Below are 17,212 nucleotides of genomic sequence, written 5' to 3' on the forward strand. Positions count from 1 at the left end.
GTGCCTGCCTGGGGTCTTCGGTGATGAAAGCGATCAAACCGTCGAAGCAGAGTGCGCTAGTGCGAAAAAAACTCTCTTCAATTTGATCTACGTTACGTGATTCAGTGGGTCCATTTTTTTCCCTCCCGTGTGGCCTAATTTAGATGTAGGTCACGGCAGCGGAGAAATAATTGAATATCTTCAGAACGGAATTATTTGTGTTCAAATCTGACGTGGTTCACACATCTGCCAAGGCATCGTAAGTGGACAAGCCCTGTCAATATAAGGCCGACGTCATCTAAGCATGCCGAGGAATTACAAAATGGTTGTACCCAAGACAACAAGAGTCGGAAAACACTCGTAGGAAATTAAAAACCACAGTGACAGCAGCCAAGCTACCTGCATTTAAATCAATAAGAAGAGTCCGCCCAGGAAAACGGAACAATATGTAATATGGATTGTACATTTCATCGACGTTTTTTTTTCCCAAAAAATATCTGATACAGCCACTAAGTCATAATTGGGCACTGCAGTGTAAATCCAGCCGTAGCGCCAGATTTCCATGACCAACACACCCAATGTGATGTCTTCAAGTGGTATGCCACATAAACACTGTGTGCATTGAAGACACCGAAGAGTGCGCGTCCCCTCGCTGTGTCGGCTCAGGCAGTGTACGTATGCGTGGGCTTTAAGTGTGTATCCGGGCCTGTGCTGTTACTCAGGAAGCATGCTTTCAACTTGCCAGGGATGCCAACTGGAAGATGCCGTAACAGCGCCACGGCAATTACATAAATCCGCTGTGTCGAGAGCATCTCATGGTTTGCATTGTCCCCCCCCCCCCCCCTCCCCTCCCCTCCCTGCCGCCGCCACCTCCATGCAGCAGCTGTGCAACGGGATGTGCAATGTGAGGGGATGAGAATATGCAAACACATCACTCTTTTTATAAAACCCAAACCTCGAGAAAGTATACAATTTAATGAGCGCTCTATCAATATGTCTACCAAAACTAGCCAACGTCCATTGTTGACATAATGTGACTCCCTCCCATGATGTCAAATCAAATGTGACCATGAAGGCAGCTTTGTGGCCAAGCAGCCTGTGCCTTTAAATTTTTCATCTTCCTTCATAATTTGACCTGCCCCAGCCAGGGGCGTGGAGCCAGCACAGCTATTTTTAGGTGCTGAGCTCTGACGACTGGCTGCAAACGCTCACGCACACGCACACGCACACGCACACACACACACACACACACGGGGCCTTTACTGTGTTATTTCAGCTGGACAAACATTTAACCCTTCCATCCTTTTAACACACCACAGCCGAAGAAGGCAAGAAGGGAATGCGCAACTAATATGTGACATTAATTATGCGCCATGTGAGCCAATTAGCGAGATAAGCACTCGGTGTATTGTTTTCATCTTAAAATCAAAAGTTCTTTTACTTGGTGCACGTTTTAAGCAAGGAGGAAGCTCTTGACACTTCGGTTGCACATGCAACCGCGTCCCCACAAAGTGGTCGGAGTTCCCACTGGGTAAGATCGTGTGCGAGGTACCGAGTCCTCAAGTCCAAGGTGATGACGGCTAAAGACTCGGAACTCCATCTGTCGCAGCATCTGTCGCAGCGCGGGAGATTGTTGACCCCCAGCCCCAGAGGCTGACCTCAACCAAGGCCAAGAATAGTTCATCAAAAGAGGAAGTGAGTCCATCACATGAATAAAAAGAGAACGGAGTCCCTATTTATATGAGAGAGAGAGAGAGAACGAGAGCAAGCAGTCAATGGCTTATGCTAAAATTAATCTGCCGAAGTACATGTTGCAGAATTACCTAGTTCAATTATGTTCCTCAAACAAAGTATTGGTCCTAAACTGATATGATTTTTTCGATGATATGATGTTGTTCTGCTTTGTATATTACACCTATAAATTGGAGTCAATCGGTCAACAGTCCGTTCCCGGTATTAGCTTGAAATATATAAGTTAGTGGTGATTAACCTAAAATGTTTATTTCTGACCGGCTTCCTGGAGCTGATGAGGGATTGCAGATGGGAAATAGCTCCATCCAATTGCCAGGGCCCAGTAAACCGGCAATGTGGCGAGACCGTTATAGCTCCTACTGCGTCACCCGTGGCCTTTGTCTACTTTAGTCCTATTAAAGCATTTAAGTATGAAAGTCAGCGTCTCTGCAGGATAGTCACTCTGTGTACTGCCGCTGTGTGTGCCCAATTATATCCAGCCTGTACTCATGAGAGTATGTATAAAAATCATGCATTGCAATTAGTAGATGACTTTTTTTGTGTTTATTATTATTATATGAATCGTAATGAGTCATTTGAAAACAATTCTCATCGCAATAACGTTAACGGTCGTATGGCAAAATGCAGTTAGAAAAGAAAAAAAAAAAAAAACTGACTTTTTTTGCTCGTCGAAGTTGGCTGTAACGAGTTTTGCTCTGAGCAAGCAGAGAGCGCTAAAATGCTGACGTGCAGGGGCCAGCCATCTGGACCTGTGAGGACCAGTTTAAAATCTGGAGGTCAAGGGTCAGCCGTGGCCAAGTGGTGAAGATCGTCACCTGCTGCCGCGGGGACGCTGGTTCAAGACACCGACCGACCGGCGGAATGAATGTGGGAACGCCCGTCAGCTTGAGAGAGAATGTGGCAACGCACCATCAGTACATGCATGTGTATGCACTGTACAAATACAGGTAGTGTTCTTATCCAATGCACAACTCACACACGCTTTCTCTGCGAGAAATTATAGAGCACCAACCAACATCTGAAGCAAGCTCATCAACATGTTGTTTATGGATGCAAGCAACTTAAATGATCTTTTGGGGATGGATATTTCTCGCCGTGGTACATTAGGCCTCTTTAATGTATTGTAAGAAAATGTGGTCAACATGGATGCGACTTCCATCCAAGCTCTCTCACTTTGCCACGGTTAATGTACCAGTCCCAAGTGAACACCCGACTTCTGTGGCTTCATCACCATGGCACTGCTGCCTTGCGACAAAGTGTGCATGACGAAACCCAGCAGGGAGGCAGGCGGGAGAGGGATAAGTGTTGCAAGAAATAAATTAGGTGGACAAACACCACTCTATATAAATGTGATCCGGCTAGAAAATGTGTTTTCACAGCGGATGATCCATGGGTGCGAGGGAGTGAGCGTTTTATTGTTCTCTGAACTGAAGGGCCCCTTTAAACTCACACGAGGGGACGCTCCAGCGACTAAACATAAAAACATGTTTTGAAGTTGGACTGCTTCAGAACAGCGTGCAGAACGGTGAAGAAGATCATTAGCAGAGGTGCTCATTCCGCTGCTCGGAGGGATGCTCCTCCTCGGAGAGGGCCAGCGTGCGAGAGCGGCAAACCCTGACGTAAGAGCGCTGCCCGCTATCTTCCCTGAGGATCTTCTCCAAGGAGGTTGCCCTGACACTGGAGGGAAATTGAGCCTCCTCCCAAATGACCTTATTGCCTCCCCCCCTTCATGAGTCACCATAACAGCGGAAGAGATTTTCCATTCATTTGGGGGAAAGGGGACAGGGTGCTCATGTCTCTGCATTTGCTAGTCAGCGCCTCTACCTGCTCAAGGTTCGAAGGCTTCAAAACGTTTTTCCATTTACCTTGCGGTCATTCTCATAAAAGCACAAAGGACCTACAACTGCTGATGTGATGGTGAAATCCAATTAGTGTGTACATCTGGATGTGCTACGTGAGTGTTTCCCCACTAATGATTTGGGTGCGCTCACTTTTTATTAGGTTACTCTGTCTAGCATCCTGTGGTATTTCCTGTTGGACTTTCACGGCGATATAGAATGCACTTAAGAGGCTGGATCAAATAACATGAAAAAAAAAAAAACACATTTGAAGGCAGTCAAGTTCGCAGCTTCGTTCTGAAACAGCGCCAGCGAGTTTGGCAACATAGCCAATAATAACACAGTTAATTGGAGCGCCGCTTCCGCTCTTATAAGAGTTAACATGAAAAATAGAAGTTTCTTCCCCTCATCAACAAGGCCCATTTATGGCCCATATACCGACTCACTGACACGGATTCCGAGCCCCTGTGTTCAAATACAGCAACTGAATAGATAAATATCTCCGACTCCATAGCAAAACCCTAGTAGAATTTGAATTTGGGAAAAGTCGGCACAAAAAAAAAATAATCGGGCGCCGAACAATATCTGACAGCGAGCAAGGGCTCCTCGCCAGTAGTTTGCGCAGTTTGACATATCAGCCAGTCATCGCGCTCACAATTAAATGTCATTGTGATCGTTGAAATTTTATGGATCAAAAGTACTAGAGGTATCGGTGAGTACTCAAGAGGGACTACTCATAACTGATATCGAACAGCTAGTCATAATGCTTGACGGCACAGAAGACTAGCAACATTTGGGAGGCCTCGGCGTACCTCATAAGAGCTCAGATCAGTCAAGATCAAAACGTTCGTACAATATTTGTACAGTGGTCAACTTATTTTGCGTTTACTTATGTTCCAGTGGTTGCTGGGTAGCTTTTTTTGCGCATAGTGGTTTTGTTGCATCTATCCCGGAAGTCCCGTACTCATGCACTGTACTAAATCAAATTTCTTTGTTGCTGTCATTTGTCTTGGTCACGAAGAGCTGATTTCAAAGTCACAATTCAAAGAAGGGATTGTTTTTTTTTTTTTTTAATGCGCCATCAGTCAATCATCTGCCGATTCCAATCGTACAGCTGAGTTTTAAAACGCAGCCTGAACGAACCCGCTGAAGCGCTGTCTTCCAAAGTGGCAAAAAGACATTTTACAAAGCAATTTCAAAGCATCCACGTATAGTGCACTGAACTTGAGGTCAGTTTACTTTCTAACTTTGAATAGGTCTCTGACGCGGTGCATTCATCTGTTGCCATTGGCTTTCTATAAATAGACACAGCACAAAGGCACACTGGAAACAGAGGGCAGCGCTTGGTATTTCTACTGATCAATGTGCTCATCTCTGTTGGAAAGCATTGATCCGCTGGACCAACTTGACCATGTTGTTGTACAACTTCCACCTACATACATTCAGCCCTTTATGTTCGCCACTTTTTCAAGAACAAAACAACACTGTAGCCTACAATTAACCATCTGCTTACTATTCATTTTAATGATAGCGTTCACTCGAATAATCTTCATGATAGCATGACAAAATAAAGTAGGATTTTTGGAGCAGTGAAACTACAAGAAGAAGCCGGATGCCTCATGTGTAACCACGTACAAACACATCAGCAACAGACACAAGTGGAACTGCAATCCTGCAACGCTCGGTTGGCTGACCTTAAAATATTCCCTGCAGGATTCATAAAAACAAAGGTTCTGTATCAGAAGCGTTCTTCCAGAGCACATCCTGACCCAGAGTCCTGCATCATCCCTCGGCGGGGCCTGGCGATATTATCTTAATATCACGACAAATCACAGCACGTATTTGTAAGACTGCTGCAGCGTTTGAGGAAACACATCTTTCAAAAACACAAGCAATGTTGTCTCTGACCGAATCCCCACTTATAATGTGAAAATTCAGAATAATTAACTATATGTTGCGATCTTCTTTTTGTCATTGACCGTTAAAGTTCCATTCATACAGTACTTTACATGGTCTGCTTCAAACGCTGTAAGCAGGAAATCAAGTTTACTATAGGAAGTGTGGGATGCCGCTTTTTGTCCAGGCCACTTCCCCCGACGGCGACACAGCTTGACGGCACAGTTGTTCCTCCTGCAGTGCATGTCTCAAAGGCCTTAGAAGCGACAATACCCCCCCCCCACCCCCCCCCCCCCCCAAAAAAAAAAGCTCTTCCTCTTATCATTAAGGCAACGCAAAAGCCTTAGCGGAAAACGTCTCTCAGCACAAAATTACAAAGTCAATGTAAATGGGAATAAGGAGAAAAGGGCCTCCAGGAGGACTTTTGAAGGATTTCTCTTGGTTACATTCCTAAAGGGCAAGGTTTATTCTTACAACCATCATTTGGCAGGCCTCGCATACCACAAAACTCATCAAATTTGGCAGCCATTTGGTGATTTCTGTTTGTTGTTTCTCTATGTAAGTGGTCCCGTATGGCCACCTTAACGGCCCTCCGATAACCGAGGGAAAAAGAAGAATAGCAACCGACACCAGTTCAACCAGTCGATACGTATTTTTGGCAGCGATATCCGTCGGGGCAGGATGCAAAGGCAAAGTTTTAAGAACCAATGCCAGCAAAATACTTTCAATTCAATGGTTGTTTATTGTTTAACAACTCTTTCTAAGGAGTTCATCCAATAGCTACCATACTTGAGCAAAGTACCGTGTACCAGAGACTTGGCCAACCCTACATTGTAAAGCTTTTTAGCCTATAAAGTAGGATGTGGCCACAACTTGGTAGCAAAGTTTGATGATTCACCATCAAACAAGCAACTCCAATAACTCTGCTCCACAAACTCGGGTACTATAACTTCATCAAACTTGTAAGATCCATGTCATTTTTTCTCAATTTGTCACAGCACCGCCCATTTGAACACTGACAGACTGTTTTCAAATTCAGACAATATGCATGTTTGTGCTTCCAGAGGATGACAGAAGACTTGACATTTGAATTCCCGAACGGAATGTTTCATTCACACCACAGTGACACAAACAGTGAAAAGTGAAAACAAAGATATGCAGCAAACCTTTTAACGGGATCCTCTTTGGAAAGCCATCGCTTATATTTCTTTGTCTAATCCTGTCGACGAGCCAACCAATCTGTGGGATTAAAATCAATAATAACGGCAAGACATCTCAAATTAAATTATTATTATTCAGAAATATAATCAAATGCCGATATTTGATTTTGTATCAATATTTTTCCCAAAAATAAAAAATACAGTATACCCCGGTTAAGAAGACAAGTTGCACGTGCTCACTACAAAACGTATTCATCGGTTTAAGAAACTGTTCTGGAAACAGGTGTGTCGCTAACCCCTGGTTATGCAAGGGGAAATGAGATGACCAAAAAATGAACCTCTTGCTCTGGGCCTCACCTTCTCCTTCCTCCTCCACCTTCCATCGATTCCTCCCGCATGCACCCTTGCTCGCTCCTTTTGGAACCAGCCGCCTCAGCCCAAACGCTACCCTGTGAGAACCGCGGTGACTTTTTCACCCAGCAGGCGATGCCGGATGAGGATGTGAGATGGAAAAACGATTTGAATATTTATGAGCATCACCCTGGCGTTGATTTAAAGGACTGACGGATAGAGGCGTCGCAGCCAAGACGAACACAACGAATAAAGGTGTGAACGGAATTGATTTTTCATGACAACAAATACATTCAGACTTCCGCGCTTGTGGTGCACGTCAACACCACACAAAGTCGAGTTAAACTTTGCGTTGCCTTTGACGACGGCTAAATCATTTTTGGTGACATGGCAAACATTCAGTGAGTATGACACGTTCTGTCATCGTAACTGTTAACTGATTTTCGACATCTCATATTTAATATGCTGCATCTCGCCGAACACATTCCCGCTCTCAACTTGCGATGATTTCTTTTCCACCCATGGATTGACAGCACGCTGCAAAAGAACCATCCAGGCGTGTAATCATTTGTCAAAACTAAAGACCATATGACTGTGTTGATGTATAAGAGGAAAAAAAACAAAAAAACATGCAGTTTTTGCTGGCTGAAAACAGTCTGTACTGTTGCTTTGGAACTATTCATGCCACAGTGCATTTCTTTATTAACACCATGTTGTGTCTAAGTAAATCTATTGTAATTGTTACTACATGCTATCATCCGAGACTTGTGCACTGCGCAGACAAAGAGAACATAACAAAAAGGCTGCATAGAGCAGAGCCCGACACCGTCCTCTGGGCATCAACAACACTCCGCCTCCTTTCAAAACTCACTGACCCAAACCCATTTTTTCCAGTCTAAGAGAAATGTCAAGTCCAGACCTAGAACTTGTCTCTGAGAAGTGAACATAGCAGCCAAATATAGCCTGCCTCTTGACATCCACGAGGCTCTACGGGGCTCTGCTAGCAGTGCTTAATTTTGGCTGTCTGCCATGTAGTCACTTACTATTAAGCATCATAACTAAACAAAATAAATCTTCGCTGAGCAGTGGCGCGAACGCTGGGTGGTGCCGGCGGCTGGTAACCTCATTCAACAATGCGGATGGGCCTCGTTTCAAAAGAGAACCAAAACTAGAATATACATGAATCCAATACGCCACCGGCAAATCTGACTTCAGCTCTCTGAGCATGTAAAGGATTAACTCCACGAGTGTGTTCATCATTGTCTTGGTCTCCGCAAAGAGGAAGTGGCCATATAACCAAATTGAACTTACTGCAAGGAGAGACGCACGCACGTTGCCGTTTCCACTGCGCCGTACCATATGTCCAAAGCAGCAATAAATCAATACCCTGAATAAAAGAAGAATTCACTAGTGTGAGAATGAAGAGTGTGACGTATGATGCGTGAAGTTGACTCACCTACAGCAATTTCCTCTTCTCCAGTTTGAGCCACGCTGACGTCACATCACCAAAAGCGGAGTCATTTTTTATTTCAATTTAGTGTTATCTGGTCTTTGTAAATTGCGGTTAACTTACTCTTACACTTGTATGACAGTAAATCATTTCAAAAATGTTAATTAACACACTGCTTACACTATTAATTAGGGAGTTAAAATGGCCACTTTGACTTTGGCGTGAATATTTTTTTCTTAAAATTATTTGTTAAAGACAAACAGGACATAAAAACCTTTAGTCTGATCTCACATGAACTGTCAAATTGACAAACGACTGAGTATTTATTATTTTGTGAACTGAGAAATCTAAAAAAAAAAATCTGCGGACCGCCAAATATTACAGTGTTTTCAACATGCTATTACAATAGCGCACCTGCACACACACACACACACCTCCATGTGTCAATTTCGTGCGGCCCGGTCCATAAAAACGATTGGCATCAATCACTTTGTCACACTCTCGGGCACAAAACACCCAGGCATTCTTTTGTTCTCTCTATTGTTACTGCAATTTCTGCAGGGTGACGTGAAGACTGCCTTCACATTGTCACAGTCAGTCAGGGATGGCCCACATACACAGGAAACAAATCCTGAGCGCGAATGCGTGATTCATCACCTTCAGTGTGAAGAAAAAAGAAAAAAAAAAAAAAAAAAAAGAAAAATACATTGTATAACTTGAATTTGTGTAAACAGGCTCACTCACACTTCTTATTTGTGTACCCCAAGTGCTGTGCTGCCATCTTCTATATTGTATTTTAGCACACACGAACATGCCTGACGCCAACTTTAAGAATATAATAAAGGTGAACATGCAGCACGCAGCAGGGATGTCACGCATCATGCTGCGTCTGTGAATTCTGTTTGGCGAGTCTTTGCTAACTTATCAGGTCCAGTGAATAATCCAGAGATGCCCGCCAAGATTTGTTCTCTCTTGACAAAAAAAAAAAAAAAAAAAAAAAAAAAAAAAAAAAAAACATTTTGTCTCATTAGCACATTCATTGGTACGAGGAAATTATGTGTCAGGAAAAGTGGAGAGTGCTGTTAAAATGACTCTCTCTCCCCGACACAGCTCAGATGGTACCTGCCCCCTCAAGCCATCTGAGCAGTGCAGACATCTGCGAGCATTAACCTGCCAAGAACAAGTCGAATGAAAAAATATTATTCTGAATTGGAACCACGGCTGAGAGGTCATCCGGAGGGACTGCGGAATGCTTTTAGGAAAGTATGATTGGTGTTTTTCAAGTGTCGTGTGGTGAAAATGTGTACCGTGGAGGGGCTGTGGTTCCGCTGCTTTCCAATTACCTTGCACAGAGACCTTCCAGAAAAAGACGGCCGGTCACTCGAGTCATCCAACAAGAGCCAACGTAACAAATGGCAACGCAAAAAAAACAACAACGACAGAACCAAATGAATATTATGAAGCTGAAACTGCAGCCCTCTGCAAAGGCTTAGGACGGGCATCATAAACTATTAGCTGATTCACTGACAGCAGAGAATTACGATGGTTGCATGGAGATCAGTTTAATAGAATTAGTTGCGTGTTGAAAAAAGGGGCAGAAACCAGCAGGCTGCTGTTGATTCAGTCTCAACTCGTTTGCAGTCAGAAGAATAACGGCTTGATGAAAGCTACGGGATCCACGCAATCCTCACGACAGCGCCAGCATTTAGTACAATACTGACATCTAAGCAGGAGATCAGAACATTGCGAGCAAGACAAAGAGAGGTAGAGAGAGAAAGAGACTCCCATCCCAACTATGCATTTTCGATAGCGCTTGTCAAGCAACCATTCATGCGCACATTCGCACCTAAGAAACATTTTGCGTGTTCAATTAACGTGATATGCATTTTGGGGGGAATGCGTACCAAGAGAAACCCCACGCAACCATGAGGAGAAGTTGCACAACTTTAAACAGAAAGGCCGAGATTCAGAACCTCAACCTCACGACTGTGAGGCACATATGCTAACTACACTTCCACTGTAGTCCACAATGCAATTTTCTATATAGTTGGATCCAGAATACATTCTGAAATGTCTCCAAAAAAATATTACAAATAACTGTATTAGAGCTTGGGCTGGGAGTTGGGATGGGATGGGATTAGGTCGGAGGCGCAGAATCGGAGTAGAGCCGCCGCTCCTCCGCATCCAGAGGAGCCAGATGGCTCGGGCATCTATTTCAGATGCCTCCCGGACGCCTCCCTTGGGGGAGATGTTCCAGACACGCACAATCGGGAGGAGGCCTCCGGGAACACGTCGGACACGCCGGAGGGACAACAGTATGTCTAACAGCTGGCCTGGGAACACCTCGGTGTCCCGACGGAGGAACTAGGGGGGGGGAGGGAAGTCCGGGCATCCGTACTTGAACGTCTCTCCCCGCGACCCGGATAAGAGGAAGAAAATGAATTGCATATCGGGCGCTCAAAACTATTTCATCAAAATTGCGCGTGAGTTTTGACGTAATCCTGCACACATACAAACGAGACCATCATTACTTAATAACACTTTGCTCCAGCTGCGCTGTTCGTGGAGTTTCGAAAAACAGCAACTTACTCGAGGATGTTACCGGAGTCTCCCGTTTAATGCATTGACACCTGTTGAAGAAAAAAATTAATAGAACATTAGGGAACCCACTGTATGAGTAGAAGCCTAATAATTTGGTGACGGTAGAATGTCTCAATTTGAAACATTAGGATTGAGAGACGAATCAATCGCATTGAAGAATTTGACTTTATTTCTGAGGACATTTTTTTTTTTCTTCGTCTTTCAATCGATCCTGACCTCGACTGTGAACAGAAGGGAGCTCGCTTACAAAAGCTCAGTCCGAAACGTTTTCGAGCCCTCTAGTGACAATCCCCCCCCCCCCCAAAAGCAACTCATGTGAGTTTAACATGAGTGTAATGTACAGTAAACCCTACTGGCATTCCAACCCAACGCGCTAACATTTAGCAATTCGCTGGCTTCTCGAGGAGTTTGTGGCCTGAGGTGATGAAACTGAATCGGCTCTTTCACTCCCTGTACGTTGAATGAGGTCATACATCCGTAAGCAAGCGTCTATTTCTAGGTTTTCTCGGAACTGTATGGAAAAAACAGTGACGGCCAGGACAAATAGTAGGAACCTCAACTTCCCCGGCTCGCTGCTCGTATTCGGCGGAAAGAAGCTGAATGCAAATCTTTCCTGGTCGCACATTTTCAGATGAACTTATTCTGCCGTTTGATGTTATCTTTTAACGTCAGTGAAGTGCACTGAAACGAGTAAGGTCGAGTTCAACTCACACGCGCCATCGCGTTCCGAGTTGAACGGGAGGAAATGTTCTTCTGGCTACCTTGAGAGCAGGGCCTGACCGGTTGCTGTTAAATTTAGAAGGCGTGGAGGAGGCGAGCTGTGTCTGCGCCAGTGTGACGACGGTACTATAAATAGGGAATATTTCAATGGGGGGAAAAAATGAAAAAAAAAAAATGACGACAGCCAGAGCGATAACGACCCGTGCTCACCAAAAGGCAGGCAGGTGCACGTTACATTTAAAAAAAAAAAAAAAAAAAAAAAAAAAAAGACACCTGTGATATCAGATATATCGCGTACAAAGCGTACATCTTCTCCATGCTCATGTGACACCAATTGCCTCACAAGTACTAACTATTTTTAAATGTTATGCTCCTAGTCGGACGCGTGACGAGTAGAAATGTTTGCTCGGTGATGTTTGTGCGACATTTGTAAATCAAGCACCCTTTTATAAAACGGGCACCTGTAGCGTCCGCTCATCGAGACGGACAGACACTGCTACCTACTGGCCACTTGCGGGACTGCGTCCCTGCTGTATAACCCTTCATCATGTGATTTTCTGTACAGAAGCTAGATGGGGGGGGGGGGGGGGTTATTGTGATATTCCTCTGGGGCCGGTTATGACGATGAAACCACAAACTAAATATATAACCGCTCGGGGTTATAAAAAAGAAATCCCAGTTCGGTAGATGCATCTTGGTTTGGTACACATTTGGGTATATTAAGGGAAGGAAAATGCAGTCAGATCAGTGCAAGTTTGAACTGTGCTAATTATTATGTTGTGGCAATTTTCATTGCTTTAGCTTGTACTGCCCTGTATTTTTTTTTAATTTTTATTTTTTTGTAGCTACACGGATGCCCTTGACGTCTGCTAGCCAGAAAGCTGAGCTGCACTGTATTTGTTTACAAATTAGGCACGTGGAAAGAGCGTGACGCAGTTATACATCAGGTCCCTGAACTAATAGCTTAGATAATTGTGCCTGAATGGGGTACTTATGATTTTATGCCTAATTTTAAACAGAAGTCAAGATAAAATTAAATAAAAATGAGGCAAACTGTAGCGGGCTACATGAAATTTCACGGAGGGCCGAATCTGACCCGCACGCCTGGAATTTGTCACATGGTGTCCTCAGTAACAAGATACAACGTTTCAGGGTTACAAACGGCGTGCGTAGTTTGCGCAATATGTCCAAGAAGGCACACTCAGTTACCGCCAAATTATTGGCGTTTTTTTTAATCTACATTTTTGTATTTATTTTTTGGTATTTATGGCCGAGAAGTGTTTTCCATACAAACATTTACTGTACGTGTGCAGATTTGGGTCACGTCGCCACCGTGGACCCCCCTGTATTTAATATTTTTGCATTCGGCAGCTACAATAGTTTAAGATGAAAGCAATGTCACCCATGAGTCACTTCGTCTTCAATTTTATTCCACACACCGGCATGCTAGCATAGATTCAGAATGAAAGCGGTTCGCAAAGAGTGCAAAGATGCCTTGCTCAAGGGCACATTGACCGTAGTGCCAATCAAAACTAAGCATTAGTTTGTTTGAGAAAGCAATGTTTTCTCTTTTTTCCCCCTCTTTCTAAACGCCTCTTGTCTTGAGCAGGTGTATGGATTGAAGTGAGAGTAGATAGTACGCGGCCGCCAATGGAGCACTTTCCCACTGGTGGGAGTTTTGGTTAAAGGAGTGAGGCCCTGAGTGATTAGTTCAGATTATACACAGATTTGTCATTGTCATAAATCTACAGCTGTTCAAAATCTCCCATTTTTATTTGGCACTTCAAAGCATTCTTGCCGGCCTCTTCTTAGTTGCCTGTCGGACTCAGAGGACGAATGTCGTCCCCGTAGGAGCACAACAAAGTTCTCTCTTTACACTTTTCCCACAGAACCGCTCATCAAAGGTCAACATGTTTTTTTTGGCGAAAGTTCATTCATTCTGCCCTCGAGAGATAAGCACCCTGCTTGAAATCTTTTTTTTTTTTTTATTCCTGCTTTTCCTCCTCTTCGTTGATGGTACACGACAGTGACAGCTCTTCCCACACGGTACGTACACCATCCAGCTGTTTGCCATCCCTCAAGTATGATGTTCGCGGGCAAGGGCACAGCGGGATTTCAGGGCGTCGGAAGCATGATCCCGCTTGCGTGCCACTGTGGTGAGCTCCATCCGCCTCGTGCGGGATGCCACGACTGGGATCAAATCAGTCAGAGCCGATCACGTATTCTCAGTGAGTTGTTCTCCAAAATTATAGATCTTCTGCCAACATGGTGCCCGCGGGCACCAGGTAAGGACCACATGGGTAGCCCGCTGACTGGTTCTAAAAATAGCTCACCAACGATGGGACATTGTGAGTTTCTAGGAATAATGAAGAAGTGAAAATGTGAAAGAAATGTATAGAAATAAAGTGTTCCATACAGATTTTTGTCTGTTTCCTAATTTGTTAAATTAAGGTCTTCACACAGATGGATATCATTCACTAGTAATAATAAAATAATTAAAAGGTGATTTGAGAATATTTGTTCTTTCTGAAGTGTGTATCAAACTTGGAGTCCTCCACAGAAATCAGTATCAAAGAAGTACCTCTCAGTTTCAAAAAAGTTGGTGACACTTAATCTCTTAGCTTACACAATTCAATTTCAGGAAAAATATGGCTCTAAAATATTCAGTTCAGCGAGCAAAAAGAGAATGGATTTATTTAACTTTTTTGGGGTGGGGGCGGGGGGGGGGGGGTATGGTTTACCAATAAACCGCAATAAAATTTCAAACAGTTAGTATTTCCATTTAAAATAAAATGAATTAATAATGAATAATTCATGTCACTATTTTCACTGTCACTTTTTAGAATCAATTCTTCTTTTGATTATTGGTCGAATAATAACAAACACCCACTATTTTATTTATTTTTACTCCTAACATGCATTTTATTGTCTTACATTATTTATGAGAATGGACTTCGATCCTTAAACTGCATATGTTTGTACTGAGTGTATGGTATAAATTTGGTGTACAGAATTTGAAATGTAAAACCTTTTTCAAAATGAAGCTCCTCAACTTACTCCAACATAGTTCCTTTGCACCAAGATGCCACAAGATGGCGGCAAAGCAAGTTAGCATCAGCAACTAAGAGGACAAAGATACGTGCTATTGATGTTCCCACCTTGCTTGAAAACCATTGCGGGGATGCAACTACAGTTAGCATACAGTATAAGCACATTAAACCGTTGAATTAATTCATTAATTAATTAGACATCTTGAGCACAACTCGCTATTCCTTACAGAGAACCTACTCTCTGATTCAATTCTTGTGACTAATAGATTAAGAAAGCAATGTCGTGTGGTTTGTTGTGACGCATTTTTTGGTACTCGGAATTTCTACTGATGACCGACTGAGCCAGCGGGAACAGAGCGATCATTTACAAACGCATCAACCAATTTCGAAGCAGAGGAAACTACATGTGTGAAAGCGCCTGATTTTCTTGGGGTCTTGCTTACATGGATTTTTCATTTGCTTACTGGTGTTTACAATTTGTAATGTGTAAAAAATGCACTGGATTAGTCATTTTATAGTTTTTGTATTGGAAATAAATCCTGTTGCAGTACCTTTGGTACTGTATCTTTTTTTGGCTTACATTTCTTCGAGCAGTATTGTTATGATACCGTATTGATGACATGAAATGTTCATACCCTTTCATGGATAATCAAGGGATTCACTTTTTTTCAGCAATGCATGTTGTTAAGCGCCATCTACGTATATATGTTTCTATCTATCTATCTAGAGCAGGGGTGTCAAACTCTTTGTTTGTCTCGGGCCGCGTTGCAGTTGTGAGTTCTCTCACAGGGCCGTTAGAACAGTGAAACCATATCAATGTTTAATCGTCACCAAAACATATTATTACCATTACACAACAAATTGAGGGATAACTAGTTTTGAAATCAGAAGACAAGGATAATAGTTTGTTCAAGTATTGTTTAAGGTACTGTAGAAGGAGGGTTTGGTAACAGAAAAATGCAATTATTGCATTTTGACAATTTGGATATAGAGTTGAGCAAAAATCACGGAAGTTGACGAGCATGATTTGCTTTCGCGGGCCACATAAAATGATGTGGCCCCGGAACCTTGAGTTTGACTATGATCTAGCGTATATCTCTGCCTATCGACAGTATCTATCTATCTATTGTTTAGTTTTTTTTGTTTTTTTTAAGTTTAAATAATGGTTGGTAACTTGTCCTTATGACCATATTTTACTGATTTTCTACAGAACACAAAGGATGCAGCCTCGAGGCCAGGGTGCCGTTTCACTTCTAAGTGGAGGAATGGGCTTCTCTTCTTAAATTTAATTTGTGGGACCCTCTTCCGCTCCATACCTGCCAGGGTTAAAGTTTTCCAGCTGGAATTTACTGTGGCCTTCACGAGCTTTTTAGCAGCAGATCAGGAGGACTTACCCCCCCATCCCTAGTAAAGACCTATACTGCTTACCCTTCAAATCATAAGCATAGCTGCCACAAGCTTCCCCATAGCCCTTCCTGCCCTTGAATTCCTTGAAATAAGAGACTAGCATGGAAAGTTTGGCCCCATGGTGAGGATAACGCACATTCTTTCACTGGAGCCCCACTCGCTCACTAAACCCCCTTCCTTAATAAGTCATTACTGCAAATAAGCACACCTTACAACAGACAGCAGCCTTGATAAAGTACAGTACATTTACTCTCGGATAGTAAAAATACCATAGTGTTCACATGTGGACCATATTATTTCCGTTTTTTTCATTGTCAAATTGCCTTTCTACTCCTGGGTTCGAGGAACTGAGCTTGTGTTTAAAAAAGGGGTCATGTTATAGAAAACCTACTTTTTAAGTGCCTCCATACAAATAATTGGGTCTTCGACGTGCCTGCGCATCCATAAGTGTGAAATTAAACAACCATGTACTGTAATTTCTCGTGTATAATGCGCATTGCCCCCCCAAAAAAAAACATTTATGATCTGCCTCGGTCTGTAAATGTCCGTGAGCGAACCAATCTGCCCCACTGTTACGAATCAGCAGGGCTGAATTCATCTTTCAACCGCGCCCCGAACAAAGTTTCACCGCCCATGAAATGATCAGTTAGGCTGGCTGAAATCCAGAGCCACTTTCAACCAGATTCCGGCCACCAGAGCACACTTTCTGGAAACACTATCATCCACAGGTACTAAGATTCAAAACATCCCAAACAGGTGCTACACCCCTTCAATGATACCAAAGAATATCGTTTGTCGCTCGCACGGATAAGCATTAGCTAACAGCATTAGCTTCTGCTCAGCGGCACACACTCGACTGTTGTGTGCAATCACTGGTTTTTGTATTTGGTGATGTGTCAGTCTGCCACATACACACAGTAAAGTGCATGAACTGCTGCTGCTGCTACAATGAAATGCAAAAACATTTTTTTTTTTTTAAATGGCCAAACAATTACTCATATGTCAAAA

The 17,212-nt window shown here is 43.2% G+C and overlaps 1 protein-coding gene across 2 annotated transcripts in view; it reads right to left on the reverse strand.

Annotated features, from left to right (window-relative positions):
• Window positions 1-17,212, reverse strand: part of hdac9b (histone deacetylase 9b) — a 39,162-nt gene that overhangs the window by 21,146 nt on the left and 804 nt on the right. The window contains exon 1 of one of the 2 annotated variants that reach the window (XM_061675150.1): window positions 6,632-6,652. The exons of the other annotated variant lie outside the window; for it this stretch is intronic. The gene's annotated coding sequence lies outside the window, so the exon portion shown is untranslated. Of the gene's footprint in view, window positions 1-6,631; window positions 6,653-17,212 lie in introns of those variants that run through there. 2 annotated transcript variants of the gene reach the window in all.

The sequence above is a fragment of the Phycodurus eques genome, chromosome 4 (genome assembly GCF_024500275.1).
Source record: "Phycodurus eques isolate BA_2022a chromosome 4, UOR_Pequ_1.1, whole genome shotgun sequence".
NCBI lineage: Eukaryota > Metazoa > Chordata > Actinopteri > Syngnathiformes > Syngnathidae > Phycodurus > Phycodurus eques.